The following is a 21088-nucleotide window of genomic DNA, read 5'->3' on the forward strand; positions in this document are numbered from 1 at the left end:
CCCCTTCACACAAACATTCCCCCGACTAATGATACAGTAAATTTTGGAAGAATGTACCCCTGTGGCTATAGGGGAATCTTTTGTTATTTGATTTATTACAAGTGCTGTCTTACTTGCTTTGAACTAGTTTTCTTTTTAGTTTAGTAAAGTAAAAACATAGATGGGGGCTCATGAGCTATGGTTCTGAATGGATGTTGAACCATAAAGTGCCTCCAATCTGGGGCAGCTTTCTGGTAATCTATCAATTGAATGGGAGGGGGAATGGTATCACAAACTGATTAGCTCTTATCATTAGAATATGTTCTTTTTAAAAATATTATATTTTCAGTTCCAAATTCTCTCTTCTACTACCTCCTCCTCTATCCACTGAAAAGGAAAGAAATGTGATACTAATTACACATAAGAAGTGCAGCATAACATCGTATCATTAAAATGTTTAGAGGGAAAGATATTAAGCTTGAATTTTGCCATTTTATATTTGAAATGTTGGTGTTGTATAATTAGAAGGAAATGGAGATTTTAGGAGAGAGAAAAAGTTTGGAGATACATATTGGGAGGTATCCATAGGAGTGATAGTTATAGTCATAATACGATTGCTGGAGGATAAATAGAAGAGGACCAAGACAAAATTTTGGAGGATATTCCCATAGAACAGCTGGTAAAGGATCAATTAATAAGATAGAAGAGTCATGTAAAGGCTGATATTGTTAGGCTCAAGGGAGCTGGGATTTAGCATGAGTAATAGGTAGGATTCAAATCAGCAAAAATGGGACAGATGGAATCCCAGAATGAGGGCAGGATGGTAGGGGAGGAACAGGATTGAATTAGTGTTTCTGTTCTATGTCAGACTAGTCTGGCTAGAGTTTAGGGTTTGTGAATAGCGTAGTGGAAACTGTAGATTGTAGAGGACTTGGAATGACAAACTAAGGAATCCAAATTTGATTCAATAAACAATGGAAGCCACTCAATCCTATTTGCCTCAATTTCCTCAAGTGTAAAATGAGGAAATGACAAAATGTTCCAGTATCTTTGCCAAACCCAAATAAGGTTACAGAATAAGACACAATTGAACAACAACTTCACTTAAGATTATGAAGCATAGAAGAAGGAGCCATATCAACAAAAGCCATTAAAGAATAACAATTGACATCAGCAGGGTATCCCAAAAGTTTTGGTTCAGTACTGAGGCTTTAATTGTTTAATTCTATGCCAAGACTTTAGACATTTTAAGAAAGAGAAACTAAGGCACAGAGATCCCCTGGTGACAAACCATTGTCAGAGATGGGATTCAAACTATTCTTAGTATTCTATCCAGAACACAGTATAATACAAAAGCAGAGTAAAGGGCAGGCAAGGGCATTCTGCAGTAACATATATCTGATAATATTGAAGCACCATTTAGGAAATGTATAAAGAAAGCAGCCTGGGTAGAATTATTTAATAGCATCAGCATGGTACAACGTAAAGACCATTACTTGTGTTATTTAAGCCATAAACTTTCTTGGGCTCGTTTCCTCATATGTAACATAAAGGATTTGGAACAGCTGGCCTGAGATTCCTTCTAGCTTTCTATGATCACTTTACATGTATTGAACTACTAAAATGTGTTAGACCCTGTCTTTGGAGTACAGATTTTTTTTTGGTAGTTTTTTCCCCCTGTTGTTGATATTACTCTAGGCACTAAGAACTCGCTTCCTTTGTCCCCTTCTGTTCTTATCCTTCCCCTCAGCTCCTTCACATTACTATCATTCCTTTGCCTGAGCTATCTCCCCCCAATCTTTAAAATCTTCTTATGTCTCCTCTGCTCTCTCAAACCCTCCTCTTGACCCTGAAATCTGAACTCCCCATAATCTCTAATGCCTCTCTCAGAGTGCTTGGGAACATGTTTGCTCTTTTCTTTCTTCCCTCTTCTAGATGACACCCTAGATAATATTCATCCTGGAAATTAGACTCCTTTGAAAACAGATGCCTACCAAAGGTCCTGGGTGCTGGGTAGAAAGACCTTGTCAACAAAGAGATTCAAGTCACAGCTAAGTCCTTCTTCTGCTGCAGTCAAGGTCAGAAAGAAGTGGCTGCTTTTGCTTTAGGGCAGGTCCCCCAGCTGAAATGCACAGGCTTTCCAGAAAAGCATTATGGTGGAAAGGTAGAAAGCAAAAGTATCAGGGGCATAGGGCATTCTGAGAGAGAAACTGAGCCAACTTCTGAAAGGGAAGAGGAGAGGGCCAGCCCATGATCATCACAAATGAAGCTGGGGATGATACACAGCAAAGTGGACTGGACCAAACTCCTTCCAATCTGTGGTCGAACAGAGACTTTAATTATGAACAACAATGGCAAAACAGCAGGTAGCAAATAGTCCAAATGTTGGTCCATTTTCTTTCTTTATTTCTCTCTTGCCTCCGGTAAAAGAGGAAAAGGAACACTGAAAAGGCCAACAGAAGGAAGGAGGAGGAGAAGCAAGGAATATGGATTACTGCCAGGCTGGATAAATCAGTCCCTGAGTAATTGAAAGTTGACTATATTGGTAACTTGTGAAGGTTGGGGGAAATATGTCGGTATTCAAAGATTCTACTTATTTTAAGAAAAGCATGTTTGTTCTGTCTTTCAAGTTAAAAAAAATTATCCTCTGTGGAGAGAGAAGAAAAGGCATTTCTTCCATCTTACAAAATAGGTTGAAATGTTAATTTAAAACACATATGGAGAGAGAAAGACAAAGACGGAGAAGGAAAAAGGAGGAAGAGAAGGAAAAAGGAGGAGGAAGAGAAGGAAAAAGGAGGAGGAAGAGAAAGAAAAAAGAGGAGGAAGAGGAAGAAAGAGGAAAAGAACAAGAAAAAGGAAGAGGAGAGGAGAAGGGGGAGAGGCAAAGAAGCAGAGGCAAGAAGGAAAAAGAAGAGGACAAGGAGGAAGAAGAGAAAGAGAAGGAGGAGGAGGAGGAAGAGGAAAATGAGGGGGAAGAGAAGGAGGAGGAGGAGGAAAATGAGGGGAGGAGGAAGAGAAGGAAGAGGAGGGAGGGGAAGGAGAGAAGGAAGAAGAAAGGAAAAGAATAGAGGGGGGAAGGAGAGGGAGAGAGAGAGTCAGAAGCTAAGAGACAGACAGGTGGGAGATGTGCCTGTGGTGGAGAGGAGTACAGTTTTGTTTTGATTTTCCCCAGTTTTTGTACTTGCAGTCAGCATTTATTTTCTTATGGCTCAGCCCTTCAATGCATTCTGATCTCCTCTTTATGGATACTGCTTTGTGTCCATATAAACAGCTTTCCTATTCTGCCTTCTCTCTGAACTCTAAAGTTCTTCCTTTAGACCTCATCTTCACAGACATGCTTTATCTAATGCAATTTGTAAAAACTGATAACTTGTTTGAATATCACCTATGTTTCCTATAATATTCCATTCCTCTCCTCTTCTTCCCAGACAATTACCCCTTCTAACAAAGAATAAACTCAGGGATCAAACTGTGCATACTCTTTGATCCAGCAGTGTTACTACTGGGCTTAGATCCCAAAGAGATATTAAAGAAGGGAAAGGGACCTGGATGTGCCAAAACGTTTGTGGTGGCCCTTTTTGTAGTGGCGAGAAATGGGAAATTGAATGGATGCCCATCAATTGGAGAATGGTTGGGTAAATTGTGGTATATGAATGTTACGGAATATTATTGTTCTGTAAGAAATGACCAGCAGAATGAATACAGAGAGGCTTGGAGAGACTTACATGAACTGATGCAAAGTGAAATGAGCAGAACCAGGAGATCATTATAGATCATTCAATAGCAATACTATATGAGGATGTATTCTGATGGAAGTGGATATCTTCGACAATGAGAGGATTCAATTCAGTTCCAATTGATCAATGATGGACAGAATCAGCTACATCCAGAGAAGGAACACTGGGAAATGAATGTGGACTATTTGTATTTTTGTTTTTCTGCCCAAATTATTTTTACCTTCTGAATCCAATTTTTCTTGTACAAGAGAACTGTACAGATCTGAAGACATATATTGTATTTAAGATATACTTTAATATGATTAACATATATGAAACTGCCTGCCATCTAGGGGAGGGGGTGGAGAGAGGGAAGGAAAAAGTTGGAACAGAAGTGAATGCAAGGGACAATGTTGAAAAATTACCCATACATATGTTCTGTCAATAAAAAGCTATAATAATAAAAAACAAAACAAACACAAAAAAAGAAGAAACTCAGGGGTGGGAGGGAGTGGGAGGGGAAGGGTCAGCAAAACTCACCAACACATCAAAGCAGTCTGATTATTATTAAATGCAGTATTTCATATCCTTACTCCTTGACCTTGAAAGCATTAGTACGTGCTTACAATGTGCCAGGCACTGTGGTAAACACTGTGGGAACAGAAAGGCAAAAGATAGCAAATCTCTGCCTTCAAGGAGTTCCTAATCTAATGGGAGAGACAACAAGTATTTGTATGGACAAGATATGTTCCAGATATATAAGAAATAATTAACAGAAGGAAGGCACTAAAATTAAGGGGAATTAGAAAAAGCTTCCTGTAGAAGGTGGTATTTTAATTGGGACTTGAAAGAAGCCACTGAAACCAGGATGCAGAGATGAGGAGGGAGAGAATTCTAGGCATGGCAGCCAGTTAAATGAAATGCTCGGAGCGGAAACATGGAGTGTTTTGCTCACAGAACAGCTAGGAAGTCAGTGTCACCAGATTGAACCATAGATAGCAGGGAATAAGGTGTAAGAACCCTGGAAAGGAAAGGAAAGGTAAAGAGGGATGCTAAATAGGATTTTATATTTGATTCAGGAGGTGATAAAGAGCCAACTGGAGTTTATTGGGGGTGGGGTGGGTAGGTTAGATTCCTCCTTAAATTTTAAAAGTATTAAGACTAAAAGAAAAATCTGACATGAGAATTCAAGGGCAAGTCAAGATGAATAAATAAAAATAGATATTGCCAAATACTCAATAAATAGCATTCTGGTGGAATGCCTTTCATACTTTTGGTTATTCTGCATTAACCTCCTTGGGGGATGGGGAAACGGGTAAGGGTGGGGAGTGGATAAGAAAATGATATCAAAAGAAAATTTATGCTCTTTCCATACCCATATATACTGATCCCTTATCTGTATGACATAAGTCAACTGTCTAAAGGAAATCATTCTCACGGGTACTAGATTTGCAATTGGAGTTACTTAGGTTCAAACTGTAAGTTTCATAAGTTATTAAAAACAACAATAACAATGACATGTGTGACCTTGGGAAAAGCCACTTTTCTCTTAATCTCAGTTTCTTCATGTTAAATGAAGAAAGTGGTCTAGAACAGAGGTGTCAAAACAAGGCTAAACTGGAACTATTTTAAAAATGTAATGTTTAATAAAATAAAAGTACAATAAGATATAGATAATATTAATTTGTTGTTTTCTAAGTCAATAATCAGCTGTTTTTATTTGAGTTTGATACTAGAGTTTCCATAATTAATAACTCCTGTCTGAATTGTCAAATGGTGGGGGGGAGGGTTAAATCTTTTTTGCAATGTCCAATCTCTTAGGCAGTTTGGGGAAACCCTGAAGCCCTCCTTAGAAATTTTTAAATACATAAAATAAAGCTCATAGGATTATTCTATCAAAATGTTAAACTATATTAAAAAAGAAATTTAGGGCCCCCAGGTTAAGGACCTCTGCTATAATGGAAATTGTGAATATTGCAAAACACTGATAATGTAATGTCAACAGATCATTTATTCTGCCATTCTTCCTTGAGAATTTCTCACTGTTGTTGTTTAGTTGTATCATTTGTGACTCTCAGTGATCTCATTTGGGATTTTTTTTGACAAAGATACTGGAGAACTTTGCCATTTCCTTGTCCAGCTCATTTTATAGATGAGGAAACTGAGGCAAACAGGGTTAAGTGACTTGTCTATGATCAGAGTTAGTAAATTTGACTTAAGAAGATGAGTCTTCCTGAATCCAGGTGGGGTATTCTATCCACTGAACCACCTAGCTGCCCAATTCTAATTTCTCATTAGACCAGATAATAATACCCTCAGGAAAATTGTCATTTTTGAGTAAAGAATTAATAGTATTTCAAACCATAAACATTCCCTCCATTCCCTTCTTTCCCCATCCCAAACAATTCAATTAAATAAACCTATAATATTCAAAGCACTGTGATTGCACCTTACAGACTTAATTTTCAACTATTCACATTTGCTTGGGAGAAGATACAAAAATTAACCAGGAAACAGTCTCTGCCTTTGAAAAGTTTTAGGTCTAATCTACACAATAAGCATTTATTGATCATCTGCTATGTATCAGTCACAATGTTAAGCTCAGCATACAAAGAAAAGCAAAAAAAAACCCCAATACAATCAAAAACAGTCACTATCCTTAGAACACAGCATTTCATGGGGGAGACAAGATGAAAACTAATTTCTAAAACCAAGATATATATACAGGATAAATTAAAGGTAATAATCTCAAAAGGAGGAGACTAGTATTAAGGAGGATAGAGAATATGTTCATGTAAAAGAAAGGATTTTAGTTGAGGCCTGAAGGAAGCCCCAGAAAGTAAAGACAAGGAAAGAGAGAATTCCAGGCACTGGAGACATCCACTATAAATACCTGGAGTGTCTTTTTTGAGGAACAATAAGACTAGAGTTGCTGAATTGTTGAGTGCTTGGAGGGAAGTCTAGTAATAGGATATGATATATATAGAAAAGACATTATAAATATAAAGTACTACAAGAAGTTAGAACAGATGAAGAACATTATTGACTGGAACTATCAGAGGATAGGCTTCATGGAAGAAGTATTGAGCTGAACTTTAAAGGATAAGTTATATTAGAAGATGCAGAGATTCTAGGGAAAGGGAGGGGAAAGCAAGACACATGTCTAAGACAGAGTTTTAGGATCAGCATATGGATGATAATGCAAGCAAAAGAGATTTAAGAGCAATTCTGGCAAGGAGGAAAACCAAAAGTGAGTGTTATTGAAACCAAAGAAGGACTGAGTAGTCAATACTGTCCATTTCTTCAGAGATATATTGAAAACATTCTTATTATCATGATCCAGGTCCCAAAATATAATCCTTATGTTAGGACCACTTAAAGCATCACAGGTCATCTTAAATAGAAAAGTGTCTGCTTTTCACTCTAACCAGAATCCAAAGAAAATCTGACCTGGAAAGCTGAGTAGAAAACTTTTGGGAAGTATATCCCAAATAGATAAATCAAAATTATAAAATTCTCTCTCAATTTATTCAGCCTTTAAACCAAGAATAAAACATGGAGTTTTTGGATATTAGTGCTCAAACCATGGTCTTTTTTTATTTATCTGTACATCAATATCCAACTGCCTCCTCCCATTTAAAGATAAGACCACATGCAGATCAACAACTAGTTGGCAAAATTATACTCCAGCTACTTAAATAGAAATTATAAAAGTAATTTTATGGAACATGGTAAGCTTTTGCCACCAAAGGTATCATAACCAGTTTTCCCTGTCATTGTTTCAATTATTAGTCCCCATATTTTGGCATGGCAGGACATCATTCTACTAATTATACTCATGTAACTGCACCTGGTTGGAGCTTCACCATAGTTTGATTCTTTTCCAAGGTAGGAAGAAAATTACTATTTCCTAAGATTTCCTAGGGGCAGCTAGGTGGTATAGTGAATAGAGCATGGGGCCTGGAGTAAGGAAAACTCATCTTCCCGAGTTTAAATCTGGCCTCAAACACTTATTAGCTTTGTGACTCTGAACAAGTCACTTAGATCTATTTGTCTCAGTTTGCTCATCTATAAAATGAGCTGGAGAAGGAAATGGCAAACCACTTCAGTGTTTTTGCCAAGAAAACCCCAAACTAGGTCACCAAGAAACAGACATGATTAAAAACAACTCAAAAAAATTCCTAAAATGACTACATTTCCTAGAAACCCCCATTATAAGGCTCTGAAGACTTTCTCCACCTCTAGAAATCCATCTGCCCCTTGTAGTCCCAGTTTTTATACAAACAGGAAGAAAAAAGAACGCCCACATACCAGCTGCTCCAGTTGGTGTTGGGTCTTCAATTACTCTTGCCTGTGCCCACTTTCTGCTCTAGGAAAGCTTAGCTGGGTATTGCTCCTTTCCCAATCTTTGGCTGTGTTTCTCCCCCCTTCCCACCCAAAATAGAACTCCTCTGGGTTCCCTCTATCCTGGACCTCTGACTCTTTGTGTCATTTTGTCATTGCTCTCCTTTATTCTCCCTAAATCTTTGAGGCCATCAGGAATGTCTTTGTCAATATCAAATAATGGATATAGATATACACAAACATGCACACACACATATACACACTATACACACACACACACATCTATTATCTATCTATTATGAGTAATTAGTAAGAATGAAGTACTCTTTGAAAGAATAGAAGAGTTCAAGAAGACTAAAGAGAATTTAAAACAGATTTGAAAAGGGAAATTCTAAATTATTTGTGAGTTTGGAGGATAGATAATAATAGCTAGCACTTATAAATCTCTGACTCTATAAATTTTTAAAAATATATTCTCATATGATTCTCACAACTTTATGAAGTAGAGTCTACTATTATCCTCATTTTACAAATAAGGAAATTGAAATTTAAAGTGGCTTGACAAATAAATAATTATTTAGACAAATGTGTAAGGTGGTGTTTAAATTTGGATTTTTCAGTTTCCAAGTCCAACCCTAATCCAAGAAACTTAAGAAAGAGGGGGGAGTACCACTAGAAAAGGGATCCAAAGACTTTATGTGGAGTTAAATAATAAAAATGAGTCTCCTGTAGCAGGAGAAGCTGAAATACCTAAAGAGGAAACAGCTTCTAGGGCTCTGATAAATGATGAGAGGATGCACAGGTGTCATCACTAGAGAGATCATCCATGAATCATCAGAAAAAAGATGAATAATGGTGCCAATGAACTTCCTAAGGGCACTGAGGCAACTATTTGTCAACCAAAACTAAATAATAGAAAGGTCTAGCTTCCTGCAATTCTTATCCTGTCCCGGACAATAGTTCCTCTAAAATTATTAAACCTGATGATTACTCACTTCTGGTCATTTATTATTTTGGGGAGGGGAGGAATGCCATATAAGAAACCTAGAAAGCATTGTTAAATATTATGAAAATCCTAGACAAAAAACTTAAGACCTTATGGACACACATGTATTAAAACATGTTGCCATTTGGATGTAGAGAATTCAAAAGAGAAAAGGATTTGGAAAATGAACAGTTGATCAAGATGTCTGAGAATGGGGTTTGGATTTCAGGACCCCAAGGTAAAATATCATACATACCACAAGATTCCTGGTCAGAGATGGATTGCACAGAAAGAGAAAAAAATGGCTAGATTTTTGCAAATTTAATTAAGAAGGCTTTAAGCTAAACAAAGAAAGGGGAAGGAGTAAATAGCTCCTGCTGGTCTTCCAAGCTTGGAATCAAAGAGGGGGTTAGGTTTAACATAAGATGATGTCTATCCTAATTCGGGTCATTACAGGGGAAAGAATATCTTTGAAGCAGCCAGTACAAAACTTATGGCCTCAGATGTCTAAATGTGAATGATTTAAGTTCAAGTAATAAAAAGAGTAAATAGCAATCTTAAAACAAGGAAGCAAATTCTAAGTCAGACTCTTAAGTGACTAAACATGCTTTTCTAGAACCATAAATGATTTATTTAAAACAAACAGGGAAAAGAGCAACACTTTTATATCAAGAACCAGAGGAAGCTGAGGTGGGCAGAAATATAATAGCAAATATTTGGGTAAGGTTTGATGTAAAGAGAAGGTTGTGATATACTGGAAAGGAGTATAAGAATGCCTAAATCCCCACAAGGGGCCATTTGCCCAGAATCACACAATCAGAACGTGTTAATGTAGAAACTAACAGGAGAAATTCCACCATGGAGACATATTACAGATGACGGAGACAGAAGGAGGAATTGGGATCAGAGTTCTAGAAACAGATCACAAAGCTGGCATAGAAGCATAAGACTATGGTGATAGGGGACATCTGCTGCAGCTCACTCTGCCAAAATCAGTCACTAAACAATGTGGTTAGTCTTTACAATCTTTTCATCATTAGAAAGGTAAAGCAAATGACAAATGGAACTGCTCTTCTGGACCTGATTGGAAGCCACAAAGAAAAATGAGATATAGGAGAAGAAATGACAAGAACTTTGGTAAATGACTACTCCATTATAGATCTGGGATAAAGAGAGGGAAAGCCAAATTATTCTCTTATATATACTAAATTTGTGATGAAGTGTATCTGAAGAAAGAAAAATAAAGCATGGCATAAGAAGTTATGATTAAATCAGAGATGGTTAACATGGGGAAAAGTCTACTGGGTCAAGTAGAAAACCAATTTCAAGGCTGTTAGATAGAGGAACAATCCTACTCCTTTGTACAAAGGACAAAACTAGGAGAAATGGGTGTGAGTTTCTGAGAGGTCATTTAGGATTAATAAAAGGAAAAACTTCCTAATAATTAAGAGTTACTTGAAAAAAAAATGTTGCTTTGGGAAAGAGTGAATTTTCTCCCTTTATTTTACATGGAGCAAAGACTAGGTAACCACTTGCTGCAGATGCCACAGATGTGATTCTTATTAGATAGTCAATGAGTATTTATTAAAAGTTTCCTATGTGCCACATAGTGGGTTAAGGCAGGGCTTCTTAAACTCTTTCCATTCACAAACCCTTTTAAACCAAGAAATTTTTATACAACTCCAAGTATACAGGTCTATAAAATAGGTATACAAATCAAACATTTATGACAATAAATCATAATTTCATGATCTCCACATGGAGTTTCAAACTAGAGTTTAAGAAACTTTGAGCTAAGGGATGGAGATCCAAAGAAAGTCAAAAACAGTCCCTGTCCTCAAGACTGCTTAAATACAAATTAAATTAAATGCTTCAGGCATCCTTTCTGCCTTTTTGATTCCATGATTACAATACATGAGGATTTTCATGTCAAAGAAGGATTTGATTTTTCTGGAGTTTTTTAATAGGGTGGATTTAGTACCACCACAAGAAATTTGAATAGAGGTAGTTAGGTGGTTCTGTAGATAGAGCGCTTAAAGTCTGGAAATCCTTAGTTCAAATTGTTCTTAGACACTCAATGCTGTGTGACCCTGAGCAAGATGCAACCCTCCTGCCTTTCTCAGTTTCCTCAAATGTAAAATGGGGGTAATGATAGCATTTACTTCACAGGGTTGTTGTGAATCCTAAATAAGATATTTGTAAAGAATTTAGCCCAGTGACTGGCACACAGTAGTCACTTCATTAATTAATGGTTACTCCCTTCCTCCTTTCCAACCAGCCCTTAGTAGTGATGAAATTGTCTTCCAAAATAGAGTACTAGCCAATGGAGAAAATTTTCAAAAATCAGACATGCTGATGGGATTACTTCAGAAACAGATGTTCCTTCCAACCAAGTTCCTTCCAACTCCAAAGTTCTACAATCTAAGATTAAAGCTGATTGATTATTCCACAGGATAGATTTTAAAACAAATCCGGTAGCATTGTTGTAGGATAGAATTATTTTCAATCTTTCTCATCCAGGTGATACAACCCCCTAAGTGAAACACTCCATCCCAAAGAACTTAAACAGTTTTCTTTAGAGTAAGTCAGCTCCCTGAGGCAAAAGTCGATTTCTATTCACCTTGGAGGGATATCAGTGCTTGGAACTAAGTGGGAAATTAACAAGTGTTAGTTTAAATGACTTGAAGAACATAAAACCTTTTAAAGTGGTTGTAAAAAAGATCCAGTTGAGAAGAGACCTGAGAACAGGAGAGGTTTTTTTTGCCAGTTAACTAATCTCCCTTTTTCATCTTGGAGCCATCTCCAGTCATCTGGATCTATCCAGATGGCTCTGGAGGGAAGTGAGGCAGGTGACCTAGCACAGCCCTCCTTCTCAGAAATACAATTTTTAAAAATGTTATTAAAATTTAAATATTTCCTTTTTGTAATAATGCTCAATCTATATCTCTCAAAACCTTAGGGACAACATATATATATATATATATATATATATATATATATATATATATATATATATATATATATATATATATATATATATGTGTGTGTGTGTGTGTGTGTGTGTGTGCATATATATATAGTATATCTATATATGTATGTATATGTGTATACACACACACACACACACACACACACACACACACACACACACAAAGTCCTAGTTTCTCCCCAATGTAATTTTCTACTTCAGTGTCTTAGAATGCCTAACTTCTGGGAAGGCTCCAGAGCTACCTCAGAGCTAGAAGCCTTTCCAGATAGCTCCTTCCCAATTCCCTAAATGATATTTACTTATCTTAGTGTGTACTTAGTGGGTCTCTCCCCCTCAGCCTCCACTTCCACAGTTAATTCTTAGAAGGCTAGGATTCATTTTGTTTTTACCTTTGGAATCAGAGACTATAGCAGAGCTTAGCAGTGGAAACACTAAATAAATATTTATTTTACAAAGTTAAATACTAATTGAATTGCATCATTAAATATTCTGCTTCCTAATACAATACCTCCCATTTTCTCTACATATCCTATAGGTAGGTATATATCTTGTATTCTCAGCTGTTTGCATGTAGTCTCCTCCCTGGGAGAGCTAGATAGGTGACTCAGTAGATAGATTTTCCAATCAGAGGTCAGGAAGACCAAATCAAGTCCCAGATATTGGACCTGGGCAAGTCACCTAACACCATTTGCCTCAGTTTCTGAAAAATGAGTTGGAGAGGGAAATAGCACACTACTCTAGTTTCTCTACTGAGAAAATCCCAAATGGGGTTGTAAAGAGTTGGATGTGACTCAACAACAAAATAAAGTCTCCTGCCTTAGGACAGAGATTATTTTCTTTTTTTCTGACAATGCCTGACACATGATAGGTACATAATAAGTAACTTATTTTGACATGTCTTCATTTCAAGGAAGATTTTAAGTGTCAAGAAGACACTTAAAAGATACTCAATATTTTTTCCTGATTTAAAACAAAAATGATGAATGATTAAAGACACACACACACACACACACACACACACACATCATATCATCTGAGTGGAAGCAAGGAGGAATACTGGAACAGAGGAACCATAAAACTTGGATTCAAGATTAGTCTCATATCATTCATTCTCTCAATTTCCCAGGCAATTCTCTAAGACTATGAATGCTAAGTCGATAGTGTGCACTGTTGGGGTATGTAAGATAGAGTATTAAGCCTAGAATCAGGAGAATCAGGATTCAAATTCAGCCTCAAATACTTACTATCTAGGTGACCTTAAACAAGCCTCTTAACTCTATTGCCTCAGTTTCCTCATCTGTGAAATGAGCTGGAGAAGGAAATAGCAAACTACTCCAATATCTCTGTCAAGAAAACCCCAAATGGGGTCACAAAAAATTGGACATGACAGACTGACAAAATAATAATAGGTAAATGGAATTTCCAGGCCTGAGGTCCTTACATGTATTTAAAGCACAGTTGCCTTCCTCCCCACTTACCAAAAGAAGTTTCACCCCACTAACCAAAAGAAATATGTCTTTGGAGGAAAGCGACCCTAATTCTCATATTTCAAATATATTTGTTTAAAGGTACCTGGTCACTAAAATTAGAGTAAGAAATTCTAAGAGAAAACATGAAACTAAAGGCTAATAAGACCACAAAGCAGCATCTTAAACTGTAGTTCTACTTCTTTCCACCTACTTTGGGATGCATTTGACTTTGGAGTCCCTTCTAAGAAATAGAAATGGTTTCAGAGATGACACTACCTACTGCCATCATCGTCAGGATGACACAGTTTCATAGGATCATTTATTTCATTTAGAGCTGGAAGAAACCTTACAAGGCCATCTATTCCTATCCCCTCATTTTATAGTTGAGGAAACTGAGGCTCAGGGTCACAGAGGTAGTAGTAATGTAAACTGGTTCTCCAATGTTTTCAGCAGTTAGATGATATAGTAGCTAGAGCTTTGGATCTGGAGTTTGGATTTGAAATCAGATCTTCCTATGTCAGAACCTCAGTTTGCCTCAGTTTCTTTATCTATAAAATGGGAATAAGAATACCCCACCTATAAAAGGTATTTGTAAGGATCAAATAAAGGGCTTAGCTCAGAGCCTGCCATATAGTAAGTACTGTCACATATTATTATTTATTCTATACTGCCTTTCAATTTGAGGCAGTATCCACGAGGGTGGGAGGAGGGTTAGATTTGTAAAGATCTTCAGATAAATGAAAATCCAACTTACTTACCTTGTGACCAAAATGCCATGCATATTTGAAATAGCTGATTCAGGTATGAAGTACCATCTGTGACCAAGAAACCCAGAAATGCTAATCCACCTCAGCACAGTGCTCTATCCAGTCCAAATCCTGCTCATAGGGGTTTGGGTTCTGATGACCAGCTGGAGCAAGTACCCCCAACTTTTATCCATTGTCATTTAGCATCCAGGGCTAAAGCAACCTCTTGGTGGAATTTAATGTCCTATAGTCTAGTCAAGGCAGCAAAAAGTTTGGTTTCTCTGCATTTAAGATGAATGATGTCCAATACTCACATGAAACCAGATAAATGACAGGGACATGTTCCCACCAGATAACAACTTCAAAGAAGACTATTTCAAGGGAAGGAACAGATAATCATGCATCTGGTCTGGTTGATTTGTGGGTCTTCACAAAAAATAATTAAATATTAGAATATTCCTTCTGCTAAATGTCTTAGCAAGTAAATAGTCCGATCTCATAATTTTACAGACAAAGGAGGTGAGTCTAAGATAGGTGAAAATAACTTGCCCACATTTATATAGTGGTAGAAAGAGACAAGGGCCAGGATCTGTTGACTCTCCAATTTGGGGTTCTACTAAATATTGCATTGCTTTTACTCAGAAACTTGTCTCCTATTAAGTTAACTTGCTTTTGAAATTTAGATCTGTCCTCAGCAAAACTAAAAATGAAAAAAAATTTCAAAACAATAGTCCTAGTTGATAGACAATTTTCATAAATTGTATTATTTGTTATTATATTACTCAACAAAGTCCTGTTCCATTGTCTCACCATAGTATAAGAGTGACTACAGTTTCTTGAAGGTAATGCCAGTAGACTTAACAAGGGAGTTGTGTCAACATTTCAAGTGTTTCAAAACAGATTCTGTTGTACAAGAATTATATGCCCTGCTAAGTGTGAGGACTGTCACCAAACCCTGTTCCCACAACACCCCACCCCCCAAAAAAAATAATGGGATTCTTTGGCAATGGCAACCATCTAAAGAAATATTCAAAAAAAAAGGATACCCTTTCTCCCCTTTTTGTTACTCCATTATTCATTGTAGAAGGGAATTCTTGAACTACTGATAAATATTATTGTTGTTATTTAGTCAGGGAGGGAGGGAAGAAAGAAGGGCAGGAGGAAGGAAAGAGGAAGGAAGGAAGAGAGGGAGGGAAAGAGGAAGGAAAGAAGGAAGGGAGGGAGGGAGGGAGAAAGGGAAAAAGGGAGGAAGGAAAGTAAGTAGGGAGAAAGGGAAGGAGGACTGGAGGGAAGGAGAAAGGGAAGAAGGGAGAGAGGGAGGGAAGGAGGGAGGGATGGAGAAGAAAGGAAAGAAGGAGAGAAAGGGAGGGAGGGAGGGAAGGGGGAGAGAGGGAGAGAGAGAGAGGGAAAGAGAGAAGAGAAGAGAAGAGAAGAGAAGAGAAGAGAAGAGAAGAGAGAGAAGAGAAGAGAAGAGAAGAGAAGAGAAGAGAAGAGAAGAGAAGAGAAGAGAAGAGAAGAGAAGAAAGGCTAAATTTCATTTGACAAAACTGTGCTGTGTTTTCAATGATGCCAAACTGTTTACAGGAACAGCTAGGTGGCATAGTGAATAGAGTAAACCATCTTTCTGAATCCAAAAATGGCCTCAGACACTTACCAACTGTGTGACCACCCTGGGCAAGTCACTTAGACCTGTTTACCTCAGTTCCTCATCTGTAAAAATGAGCTGGAGAAGGAAATGGAAAACCACTCCAGTATCTTTGCCAGGAAAACCCCAAATGGGGTCATGACGACTCAGACATGGCTGAACCACAATGACAACAAAACTGTTTTCCGGCACAAAAGTCCATCTTTTTTTGTTTTTTTAGAAAAATGCAAATGATGCTGAATGGTTACAAAATTTGGAATTCTCTGAAAAGTTACAGTGGTGGATGATTCAAAGAGTAATGGAGAGATGCATAGTGAGCATAATAAACGATGCATATTTTTAACTATGCACAATAATTGCTATTAAAAAATATGAGGAAATGAATGACTAGAAAAGGAGCTGAGCATGCAGCAAAAGGAAGGGTCAACAACCAATTACCCAAGGAATGTAAAAGGCCTCAAGAAAGCCCATAGTACATAGGCCAGACTCTCTAAGGAGGTCCTATGAAAGACAATAACTAAGAATTGCACAAGATGAAAAAAAGGCATAGATGAGTCCAATGCACATAAGAGGAAAGTTGTACCATGCTAAGTAACAGATCAGTCGAATTATTTGACAATTTATTATAATTTTTATGATTCAAATAAATTGTAAAGTCCATTTTAACTATATAGATTGTTCAAATAGCTACTTTACACTGTTGTTCTCTGCATTTGCTTTATTTAGCTTCTGCAAAAGCTACACATGTGTTTATTTATTCACACAGGTAATTGCACACTACTTTAACATTTAATTTTACTACATGAAACAGGCCTAAGTTCTCCTGAGACTGGGAATCAGAGAATTTTAAAGTTATATGAATCTTAGAAATATGATGTAACTACTTATTTTCCAGGTACGGAAACCAAGTCTCCAAGAAATTAAGTATCTTGGTCCAACAACAAATCTGAGACTAGACTGTAGGTTCTAGGACACTGAAACCCATATCATCTTTGAATCACTTGCTAGCTTTGCCAAATAGAAAAATGTTAACCAGAATCTACCTAATTAGAATTTTCTTATTGTATATTTTCTAGCAAATAATTGCTAAAACATTCATAGATTCCAATTAACATGTTAACCGACCTGATCATTACTCATAGGTACATTTTTTTCCACAATTGTTTAATGAAGACTTCAAAAACAGATGACTAATCCCCAAAGAAAATTTAAATATATACAGAAAATAATAAACGAAAAATCCCTTTCTTCTTCACCTAAATTTGAGGTCTGTGGTTTCCCTTAGAACTCATATGCCCAACAACAGCAAACATTAGGTATTAGTGAACATCATCCATTTTCTTTAGAGAAAACCATTTGTTTTAAACTAGAAACCCATCAGTTTTATTTCTAGTTATTCTGAAAGTCAACTTTTCCATTTAATCTTTGTAATTTATGTTTTTAAAATGAAAGAAGGAAAAGGTATATAAGTCTTATCCAAATTCACCTGGAAGTACCAAACATATTGTCATGAAATCTTAATTGTTTTTGGACATCATTAAAGGCAGACATCAAAGTATTCTTAAAAGGAAAGAATATCTCTTAGAATACTGTTGCACTAATTATATTAGGTAGCTTTCTCTGTCTTTGTCACTCTTCTCTCACAAGGATCCAAATAGGACTGGACAGCTCCATTGCTTTTCCATTCCTTTCCAAAGGCAATGTTTCTGCTTTTAAATTGTTACTAAACTTTAAAATTGTTATTAAATCATTAATATAACCATGACCTGCCTTGGTACAACCCCAATGCTAATCACAAACCTAAGGCATCTATGATAACAATGGCCAGAACAGGCCACTAGGGTTATCCAATTTAGTTCTCAGAGTTTCAAAGAATTTTCTTTCTGTATCTTTCATAGCAGCCTCTTATCTAAGCAGTTTTGTGGCATTTGTCTATTGTAATATCTAAAGGATAATGGATCACTGAGCTACTCTCCATTCTCTCTTATATTGCATCTTATCTTAGGAGTCAAACATCTGACAGAAACATCTGCAGAAGGGCTATTTCTAGCTCTTTTTGCAGACTTGTTTATTTTATTCCAAGAAAACTACTTCTCCTTGTTTTCTTGGTCTTGAAAAGGAGTCATCCCTTTCCCTACTAAGATGCTATCTACAACAGAATTCCCTCAAATATCTTTTTTCTTACTCCTGGAATGGCACCTTTTCCAAATCCACCATTGTTACTGCTCTTCATTTTCTCTAGTCTTGTTCCATCCCATAACACTATAAGCTTCCTATATCCATAAGAAAGACATGTATGTGATATTTTGTAGTTACTAATTGATCCATTCCACATTGTCAAATGCTGGTAACTACTATCTTCATTTAGCACAAATAATGGCAAAGAGAAGTCAAAAGCTAAAATAATGTGAGTGGGTAATATAACGGAGCTCTTAGTCAATGATTACTTTTCATACCATGGAGAACTATGCCTGTGCCAGGGAAGACTTCCTCAGCATTAACAGGTCTTCCTTAATTCCCTCTATATTTTATACTCTGTAAAGGCAGATATGTGGCCCATTGAATAGTACACTGGGTTTGGAATCAGGAAGAATCATCTCCATGAGTTCAAATATGCTTACTGTGACCCTGGGCAAATCACTTACCCGTGTTTGCCTCAGTTTCCTTATCTGTAAAATGAGTGGGGGAAAAAGAAATGGCAAACCATTCTAGCATCTTTGCCAAGGGAACCCCAAATGGGGTCAGGAAGAGTCAAACCCTACTAACAGGAACAAATAGCAACTTAACTTTAAGTAAACTTCTTAAGAGCAGAAACTGATTTTTGTCTTTCTTTGTAATCCCAGAGCTTAGATCAGAGTTTGGTATATAGCAGTCATTTAGTCATGTCCACTCTTTGTGACTCAGAGCCATAGCACACCAATGCTGTCCATGGGGTTTTCTTGGCAAAGATATTGAAGTGATTTGCCATTTCCTTCTCCAGCTCATTTTACAGATAAGGAAACTGAGGCAAACAGAGGTAAGTGATTAAGTAACTTGTATAGAGTCACATAGAAGTATCCGAGCCCAAATTTAAACTCAGGTTTTCCATCCTCCAGGCCCAGCACTCTAAGCACTTAATAAATACTATTAGAGCTATCTTTGAAAACCAAAAGAGATCATAGTATTAGAATACATTTAAAGATGGAAGAGATTGCAAAAAATCATCAGATGCAATTTCCTGGAGTGTAAGAAATTAAGGCCTAAAAAAGGTAAGCATTTGAGCAAGACCACAACAAATATGGCATTTGAACCCAGGCCTCTCTTGAGACTTTTTCAAACATTCCACTTTACTTGCCAGAAAATCAGTGTATTTATAATACTGCTATGAGGACCATGTTATAATTCCACTTAAACTACCTCCCAAAAATTCACACACACCCTTCCCACTCACAATTAATACTACACCAGATTCTTATGCTAGGATATTTTTGGAGAATTCCAAGAATTCAATACTTGGCAAAAAGATTTAATGGCTGATTTGACAGAGGTATTTTTTAAAAAATAATAATATAGTTAAATATAGTTTTAAGTTTTTGTTCCTTCCTTGAAAAAACAGGAACAGATCCACTGAGTGATGGCCAGAAAGAAAATGGGCTAGGTCTAAATGAATCCAGACTCAAGCAATAATTTAAATTACAATAGAAGATACAATCCAGAACAGTGGTCCTAGGCTTCTCATGCTCCTTGGCATTGCCATTCGCTGCATCACTGCTATGGCTGACAAGTGTCAGATGAGCTTGTGAAAGTTCTGTGGTCTGGTAAAAACTTCTGGAGGATAAGTTAAAACAACTCTATCGGCAAAGCTGGCTAACAACATGGGCTTCGTCAGCAAGAAGAGTTGCTTTTAGGAATATGCTGGATATAAAACCAAATACCACATTAAAGAAAAAGCTACATAGCAGATAGGGCAGTTCAATTTATGTAAGGCCCTTCTGCAGGATTTTTAAAGGGCTGAATGTTTATTTATCCTGTATCACATGTAAATTCATTATAAAGAGACCCTACAAAATCTCTAAATAGCATTTTAGCTGACTGAATTGAATCAGGATATAACATGGTATTTTAATGATCAGAGATTGGAGATTTTTGGGGAAGGAGAAAATAATTTTATCCTGTGATTATTGTAAGCAAAAACTGATATATTCTTATACCAATATCTTACTGCTTAAATTATAAGTTGATTATGTCCCAGCAGTAATAGAAACTCATCCATTCTGACATTTTTTTTTTTTTTTGGTGAAAGTTCTAATCTCTAAATGCAAGATAGATAGATATTAACCTAGAACTTATCAGGTGTTGGGACCTCCTGGGAAACTTCCAGGTGTTGGGACCTGGGAAATTGACACTTGGCAGGAAACATAATAAAGAAACTACTATATAGATTATATGAATATAAAGTTCTCCATCTTTTTTACATAAATTATGTAGCTTCCTCATCTTTGCTTTAGGTTTTAAAAATGTGTTCAGAAAATGTATTAAGTACACATTTAAATAAAAGTCTGCAGAGCCTTAAAAAAAAAAAAGGAGTGATAATTTATCACAATCAGAGTTGTAGGACCCTCATGACTTCTACTGTTTGAAATACCTAGCTCTTTTTAAAGATCATCTTAAATATCACTTTCCATGAAAGACCTGTCCCAATGCCTAGCACTGTGCCCGAAATACAGCAATTGAACAATTTTTTTTGCTTAAGTTTCTCAAGTATTTATTCTCTCTCCAGTATCAGTCCCCCTCCCAACTAGTACCTCTTAAATGACTATATTTTATATATATGCATAAACACATGCACACATATTTGTGTTACTAACAAGTGTACATGTCTTTCACTACAGAACATAAGCTCCCTGGGGAGAGGGGGCACTAAATTAGATTTCTTTTGTTGTTTTTGTTTTGGAATCCCCTATACCTAGCAAATACTTGAGCAATACTTGTGGACTAATCGATTAACTCCAGCAAAACTGTAGGAGAAATAGAAGTACCTTTTCTCTGACTGCTAAATGAGAGAACTTTCACGAAAAATGTTACACATCCCTTTCTTTCAAGTCATTACTCTGAAACACCAAGAAATCTTTCATCGATTCTTTGCTAGGGGACCTTCAGGAGTCTCCTTTGTCTTCTTGTCACGTTAGGACTTCCTCTTACTAAAAGGGAAGAGACCTCTCACTGATTGCTTTAT

The 21088-nt window shown here is 36.7% G+C and overlaps 1 protein-coding gene across 2 annotated transcripts in view; it reads right to left on the reverse strand.

Moving 5' to 3' along the window:
- The window catches only part of CDC42EP3 (CDC42 effector protein 3), a 31792-nt gene that overhangs the window by 8629 nt on the left and 2075 nt on the right, over positions 1–21088 (reverse strand). The window contains exon 1 of one of the 2 annotated variants that reach the window (XM_051975117.1): positions 14241–14258. The exons of the other annotated variant lie outside the window; for it this stretch is intronic. The gene's annotated coding sequence lies outside the window, so the exon portion shown is untranslated. Of the gene's footprint in view, positions 1–14240; positions 14259–21088 lie in introns of those variants that run through there. 2 annotated transcript variants of the gene reach the window in all.

Source organism: Antechinus flavipes, chromosome 2, assembly GCF_016432865.1.
Source record: "Antechinus flavipes isolate AdamAnt ecotype Samford, QLD, Australia chromosome 2, AdamAnt_v2, whole genome shotgun sequence".
Lineage (NCBI taxonomy): Eukaryota > Metazoa > Chordata > Mammalia > Dasyuromorphia > Dasyuridae > Antechinus > Antechinus flavipes.